Below are 9,124 nucleotides of genomic sequence, written 5' to 3' on the forward strand. Positions count from 1 at the left end.
TTCATAAATATACATACAATCATATAAAGAAATATTCATAAATATACATACAATCATATAAAGAAATATTCATAAATATACATACCATCATATAAAGAAATATTCATAAATATACATACAATCATATAAAGAAATATTCATAAATATACATACAATCATATAAAGAAATATTCATAAATATACATACAATCATATAAAGAAATATTCATAAATATACATACAATCATATAAAGAAATATTCATAAATATACATACAATCATATAAAGAAATATTCATAAATATACATACAATCATATACAGAAATATTCATAAATATACATAGAATCATATAAAGAAATATTCATAAATATACATACAATCATATAAAGAAATATTCATAATATACATACAATCATATAAAGAAATATTCATAAATATACATACAATCATATAAAGAAATATTCATAAATATACATACAATCATATAAAGAAATATTCATAAATATACATACTATCATATAAAGAAATATTCATAAATATACCTAGAATCATATAAAGAAATATTTATAAATATACATACAATCATATAAAGAAATATTCATAATATACATACAATCATATAAAGAAATATTCATAAATATACATACAATCATATAAAGAAATATTCATAAATATACATACAATCATATAAAGAAATATTCATAATATACATACAATCATATAAAGAAATATTCATAAATATACATACAATCATATAAAGAAATATTCATAAATATACATACAATCATATAAAGAAATATTCATAAATATACATACAATCATATAAAGAAATATTCATAAATATACCTAGAATCATATAAAGAAATATTTATAAATATACATACAATCATATAAAGAAATAGTCATAAATATACATACAATCATATAAAGAAATATTCATAAATATACATACAATCATATAAAGAAATATTCATAAATATACATACAATCATATAAAGAAATATTCATAAATATACATACAATCATATAAAGAAATATTCATAAATATACATACAATCATATAAGGAAATATTCATAAATATACATACAATCATATAAAGAAATATTCATAAATGTACATACAATCATATAAGGAAATATTCATAAATATACATACAATCATATAAAGAAATATTCATAAATATACATACAATCATATAAAGTTATATTCATAAATATACATACAATCATATAAAGAAATATTCATAAATATACATGCTATCATATAAAGTTATATTCATAAATATGTTGTATAGGACGGGGCTCATATTGGGGACACGCTAAATAGGAACTCATTTAACGGAGACTCAGAACAGATGACGATGATAATGAGGGAGGCATTTTATATATATTACACCATGACGATGACTGTGACAATTCTTGGGGACTTCATATTATTAATACAGACTGCATGATATGATGCAACAATTCTTATACACATATAGAGAGGAGGAGATACTTCCCTTATGATGATGGAGAAGACACATAACTTAGAAGGGGTTACACAAGAGTCCGTTATAAGTTGATGATAAAACACATTTACCTTTTTATTGTAAGGAATGATGAGACAAATAGTTACAAACATATTTTGTTCTTTATTCAATCGACTGATCGGTCACGTCAGGAATTCCAGTGTTTTTGGCTACATGGTTTACTCTTCTACCCTTCGCCTCTGAGGGCTCCCACTCTCCAGCTCTATCACCGTGTGTGATCTGCTCTGATTATCTCATCCTCATCAACTCTTAACTTCAACTGCCTTATAACTTTGGACTCTTAGAATCTCCTTTGGTGTCAGAAGTGTGTTTTCCAACGTGACTATATCACGTGGATTTACATATGTTTGTCCAAACACACTTTTGGCAAACAAAGACTCCTCAATTCTAATTGTTTAAAATCTAACCTATTTAAAAGCAATATTGTTTTAATTTGCATTGTCCATTCTTTTAACTGACATATTTAATATCCATATTTCAAAAAGAATGGGCAATCGACTCTTTTTCCGACATAAACAATATTTAACTATTTCTAATAGAATTAACAATAGACTTAATTTCTAACATTCCATTATTCCATTATCTTTAACACTTGCCTACAGGGTTCGATTCTAGCCTTTTCTTAATATCATTTTCACTTATCTAGTATGTCTTCTTACTTACATGAGAAGGGACAGCCCTTTCATGTAACAAATATACAGACTATTATATAAAGAAATATTCATAAATATACAGACAATCATATAGAGACATGTACAAAAAACTTATTCATTCAGTTCAAGCCATAGATATTTAACAGTCTTTGTTTTATTGCCATTCAATAATATGCACACCTGAATACAGAATGTGCAGAAGTGTCAATAACTTTGAGACACACTTCTCTTAGCACTGGCCTCATTTGAGCTGTGATGATCCTGTTCAGCTTAGGAATAGCACATCACTCAATACGTTCGCGGGATAATGAGAAAAACAATTTTTAAGCAAAATTCAACTTTATTTATGAACAGAGTCTCTGATTTTGCTGCTTCTCTAATAATTCGATGTTTTTTTTTTGTAGAATGATTTTTTGAATGCACCTCGGTTTCTAATACCACTTCTTCATTGCAGCCAAATTTCTTTCCCTGGTGGATTCTTTTGAGGTCTACAAACAGCCAATAATTACTGGGGGCCAGATTTGGAGAATAAAGTGGACGCAGATGCAATTCAAAGTGCAATTCATGTACTTTTGCCATTATTATATTTGACTTTTGACATAGTGCATTGTCTTCGTAAAAGAGCACTTAATTCTTCTTCTTCATTTGTGACAGTCAGTTTATTGGCGCTTTCTTACCTCAAACACACTAATAATACTATATAATATATGCTATTGATTGAACACAGCTTCCTCTTTAAAAATATTCATACAAAATGGTGAATACACTGTCTCCCGATATCTTCAACTCTTCTGCTATCTTACACAACTTCAATTTACGATTGTCCAAAATGAATTTGTGGACTTATTTTGTTTTGTGGATAACTATCGAATTTGGGTGACTTGAGTGTTAAGCATCATCATTTGTATGACTGCATTTAAAGTCAGTACACGATCTTAACCGTTGTTTCTGATGAAACAAAGTCCAAATATAACTTATCAACCCATTGTCTTGCTTAAACAGTATTTTCTTTCATCAGAAAGTGATGATTTATCAACACATGTAATTTGGATACTTCCATTGTTTTGAAAACTTGAAACAGTAGCATCATTTAAATAACTGCAATTATCCCAATTGAAGGTTAGTACTTTACAAGAAATCATATCATTTTTTTTTTTAGTGGTGCTATCTCTATGGCAGATCTGGAAATTATTGAGTTATATGTTAGTTTGTGAATTGTTTTGATAAACATTTACATTTAAGATAACACCACAGATAAAAATCTGAAGGTTAAGGTCAAGTGGGTGTGAAGCCCAATCAGGATCACACCTATTGAAAAGGCAATCATCTAAGTGTCTTCACATACCATTGAACGGCAATAAGACAGAAACTGTTAAACATTCATGATTGGACAAATCAAGCATAGACTGAAGTTTATTTGTGCCAAATATGGTTTGGTTGCAGAATGGATTATGAATTTTATTGATGATTCCATGGGTGGCATTTTGTTTGGAGGGGAGAGGTTACTCTCCATATAATTATTGACATCAGTGCCTGCTAAAAACAAGAAAAATTACAGTAAAGAATATTGGTATCCACCCCACCCCTGACAAGTAAGTAGAAAAGGGAACAAAATGTGGATAATACTATCTTTAAGAGCATATCTGAGAAAATAGACCACATCCTGTCTGCTCATCCTTCGGCTAACATTCACATTTGTGGTAATTTCAATGTCCATAATGTGGAATGGCTGACCCACTCAAATAAAACCGATGACGAGGGGAGGTTTTGTCATGATTTTGCCATTGCCTATGACCTCACTCAGGTTGTTCACGAACCCACCCGTGTACCCGATACACCCAGTCAATATGCAAGCCTTCTAGACCTTTTCCTCACAACTTCCCCTGAGCTGTGTTCATGTTCCGTTCTATCTCCTCTGCGATCCTCTAACCACTCTGTTGTAGCAGTTAAGATAAAAATGAAATGTAATAAGTCCCCAGACGTACCTCTCCACCATACTGTATATCGATACTCTATGGCTGTCTGGGATAGCTTCCATACATTCATATCTGACCTACCTCTGCATTCCATGTTTAAAAAGGATGTGTCGTCTATAGTATCAGACCTGACCGAATGGTTAATTGTAGGCATAGACCGATTCATACCATCCAAAAAATTCCAACAAAAACCTAACAGCCAGCCATGGTTCTCCCCTGAATGTGCTGCTGCCATCGCGCACAGAAATCACTTTTTCCATAGCTACCAACGTAATAGATGTACTGAGACTAAAGCTGCTTTCAGGACTGCCAGTAACCACTGTAAAAGAGTAATAAAACATGCAAGAGAGCTATATGCTCAGTCAGTTAAATCCAAAGTAGCTGATCAGTGGCTTGGTTCCCACCAATTCTGGCAAATAGCAAACAGGATCTTGAATCCCAACTATCATCAATGGATTTGAGGTCATCTCGTCAGCATCAGACAAGGCCAGACTATTTGCCAACAACTTTGAAGCTAATTCTACCCTATGCGACAATGACTATCAACTCCCTGTATTTCCTCCTATAAAAGACAACACGCTATATCTGTGCGTGAGGTCGCCAAGCTAATCAAGAACCTTGATTCCAGTAAAGCAACTGGCCTGGATGGCATTCCAGTTATAGTGCTGAAAAAGCTCCAACCAGAACTTGCCCCCATAGTTACAAAACTGTTTAAGCGTTGCCTTAAGGAGAAGTGTTTTCCAACACCCTGGAAAACCTCATCAGTATGCCCTGTATTTAAGAATTAAGGTGAAAAGTCATCTCCCTCTCAGTACAGACCAATAAGTCTCCTGCATGTCATAAGTAAGTTGTTGGAATCCATATTAAATAAAGAAGTAGTCAACCACCTCAGCAGAAACAACCTTCTTAGTGACATGCAATATGGTTTCCGCTCAGCAAGATCTACAGCAGATGTGCTAACGGTTATATCACATAGAATTAGTGAATCTCTTGACAAAGGCTTCCTTTCCAGGGCAATTGCTCTTGACATATCGAAGGCCTTCGATAAGGTATGGCATAAGGGCCTACTTCACAAGATTTCCAGCTACGGTATTACTGGAAATGTTTTCTCAATCATTAAAACATTTCTTTCTGATAGGTTCATAAGAGTAGTGGTTGATGGGCAGAAAGCAGAGGCCCACAGTATTAATGCTGGAGTCCCTCAGGGGTCCATTCTGGGCCCAACTCTCTTCTGATCTACATCAATGATCTCTCAAAACACATACTTAAATCATTCGTTGACATCTATGCTGATGACACGACCATCTATGGCAACATATCAAAGGCCGTTAATGACAAAGTTCTCTCTAATTCTCTCTCCTCCGACCTTGAGCACGTGGTACAATAGGGGAAGAGGTGGCTGGTCACTTTTAATGCATCCAAAACCAAGCTTCTATCTTTACATCATCAATGCTCTGATCCCCATCTGGCATCAATTGAAATGGATGGCTCTCGTCTTGGAGAGGCTCCATGTTTTGACAAGCTTCTGGGTTTGACCTTTACTCCTGATCTGAAATGGAACACGTACATCAAATCTGTTGCGAGGGATGCTGGGAAAATGGTGGGATCCTTCTACCGCTCCAGAAGATATCTCACTACTGATGCAATTCTCTATCTGTATAAAAGCCAAGTACGTCCAAGGATGGAGTACTGCTGCCACATCTGGGCAGGAGCTGCTAAAACAGCCTATCCTGCCTTGACAGAGTTCAAAATAGACTTAGTGGTTTAGTGGGGGATGCCCTTTTCTCTTCCCTGCAACCTCTCTCCCACAGAAGAGACATTGCAAGTCTGTCTTTGTTTTATCGCTATTTCCATGGCAGGTGCTCGTCTGAGCTCCAATCCCTCGTTCCCCCTCACCAATCTTTCACGAGAAACACCCGTCTGGCTGAAACTACTGTCAATAATTTTCCCGACTCTTTATCTGTGCCAAAATCCAAACGTAGATTCCATGAACAAAGCTTCTTTCTTAGAACTGCACGCCAGTGGAACTCTCTACCGCTTGCCATTTTCCCACCTGACTACAACTTGGACGTCTTCAAGTTCAACATAAACAAACTCCTGACAAACCGCCCCCTTAAGTAAGACACTCTATCAAAACCCCCAATACTAATGATTACTACAATACTATCTCATTGATTACTGTACATGCAATAACCCTTATCCCTGAGTGGCCTTCAGGCCTTGATAAGTGGGACCCCCATGTAAAAAAAAACAAATGGGCTGCTTACCACAAACCAAAGATCAAAATAAAAGAGAAAAAATTAAACTTTACTTCCTTTTATATAGGATAAACAAGGCTACCTGGCGTTGCCTGAGGCAAAAGACTAACATAACTTCTATCTCTTTCCCTCTTCCTTGTTCTCCCCCTCTACTCACTCTATTTTTCTTATCTGTCTAGCTCATCCCTCTCTCTCTCTCTCTCTCTCTCTCTCTCTCTCTGGGCGTACGTACACATACGAACAAACAACTTGAGGAAAGAGTGAGCACAAGGGAAATAACTCTGTAAAAAAATCAGAGTTACTTTTCTTTAGTTAGTGGCTGGAAAACAGACAACCCTTGACAAAATCTGCACCAGTTTAGGGTCAAAAAATGAATATTTTTTAATAAATTCTAGATATTATTTATTCCATGCAATTTTTATCAAGAATATACCAACTTTGTTTACCTTTTTCATTTTTAACTTTTAGCTGAACACACATACACACACAGTGAAGTTCCTGGAGGAGCTTAACCAGGAGTATATAGACAGGGATGCTTCACTCCAATGGCTCAAGAGTGGGAGACTTCCATTCGATGGAGAAAGACTCATTGTAGCCAGTCAAGATTAGGGCTTACTCACAAATGGGTTAAAAAATTGCAGCCCTACAAGCAAATGCTCACAACAAAGTATGTAAATACCTTCATTGGAAGATCTGTGGAGAGATGCAATTTGACAGATCGACGAACATCTGGGAACATGAACCACCACCAATAACACCAAACAAAAAAGTGACCATATTTTATGACAAAGACATACAGGCGGGCAGATACATAAAAGACAAGGCCATCAAACCAGATATTGTAATATGGAACAAGCCCGAAAGAAATGCGCTCATTATCAACGTCACAGTCCCAAATGACTTTGGCCTTAATAGAGCTGAGCAGGAAAAGATAACAAAATATCAGGACCTAAAAAATGATCTAAAAACTACATGGTCTGTGAAAGAAATAAACATTATACCGGTTGTGATAGAAGCAACTGGCTTAATAAAAAAGAATCTTCAGAAATACTTAAAAGCAATCCCTGGAAGACCAAACTGTAACGAAATACAGATAGCAGCCATAAAGGGAACAGCGTCTATTCTTAAAAGAGCCCTCGGATATGAATTTAAATCATAACAGAATCAAGTGTTAGCTCCAGGAGGAGTTAGCTCCCTTGATCTCTTACAACTTACTGAAGTAAAATAAATATAAAATAGAAGTTAAGAGTTAAATTCTGTAGCGTCTTATTGAGTTATCATTTATTAAGGAACTATGAGGAATACAGAGCTAACTTGTTTTCTATATGTTATAAGGGACATAACTAAGTATCAAACTTTTTTTGAGGCCACTCAGGGATAAGGGTTATTGCGTGTACAGTAATCAATGAGATAGTATTGTAGTAATCATTAGTATTGGAGATTTGATAATCTTACTTAAGGGGGCGGTTTGTCAGGAATTTGTTTATGTTGGATTTGAAGACATCCAAGTTGTAATCAGGTGGGAAACAGGCAAGTGGAAGAGAGATCCACAGTCGTGCACTTCTGAGAAAGAAGCTCTGCTCATGGAATCTACGTTTGGATTTTGGCACAGATAAAGAGTGGGAAAAATTACTGACAGTGGTTTCAGCCAGACGGGTGTTTCTCATGAAAGATTGGCGAGGGGGGTGGCGAGAGATTGGAGCTCAGACGAGCACTTTCCATGGAAGTAACGATAAAACAAAGACAGGCTCACAATGTCTCTTCCGTGGGAGAGAGGTAGCAGGGAAGAGAAAAGGGCATCCCCAACTAAACCACTAAGTCTATTTTGTACTCTGTCAAGGCAGGATAGGCTGTTTTAGCAGCTCCTGCCCAGATGTGGCAGCAGTACTCCATCCTTGGATGGCTTTTATACAGATAGAGAATTGCATCAGTAGTGAGATATCTTCTGAAGCGGTAGAAGGATCCCACTATTTTCCCAGCGTCCTTGGCAACAGAACTTATGTACGTGTTCCATTTCAGATCAGGAGTAAAGGTCAAACCCAGAAGCTTGTCAAAACATGGAGCCTCTCCAAGACGAGAGCCATCCATTTCAATTGATGCCAGATGAGGATCAGAGCGTTTATGATGTAAAGATAGAAGCTTGGTTTTGAATGCATTAAAAGTGACCAGCCACCTCTTCCCCCACTGTACCACACGCTCAAGATCAGATTAGATTAGAGAGAACTTACGGCCTTTGATGTGTTGCCATAGATGGTCGTGTCATCAGCATAGATGTCAACGAATGATTTAAGTATGTGTTTTGAGAGATCATTGATGTAGATCAGGAAGAGAGTTGGGCCCAGAATGGACCCCTGAGGGACTCCAGCATTAATACTGTGGGCCTCTGCTTTCTGCCCATCAACCACTACTCTTATGAACCTATCGGAGAGAAATGATTTAATGATTGAGAAAACATTTCCAGTAATACCGTAGCTGGAAATCTTGTGAAGTAGGCCCTTATGCCATACTTTATCGAAGGCCTTTGATATGTCAAGAGCAATTGCCCTGGAAAGGAAGCCTTTGTCAAGAGATTCACTAATCTGATGAGATATAACCATTAGCACATCTGCTGTAGATCTTGCAGAGCAGAAATCATATTGCATGTCACTAAGAAGGTTGTTTCTGCTGAGGTGGTTGACTACTTCTTTATTTGATATGGATTCCAACAACTTACTCATGACACACA

The sequence above is a fragment of the Euprymna scolopes genome, chromosome 6 (assembly GCF_053919585.1).
Source record: "Euprymna scolopes isolate OS-2025 chromosome 6, ASM5391958v1, whole genome shotgun sequence".
In the NCBI taxonomy this organism is placed as follows: domain Eukaryota; kingdom Metazoa; phylum Mollusca; class Cephalopoda; order Sepiida; family Sepiolidae; genus Euprymna; species Euprymna scolopes.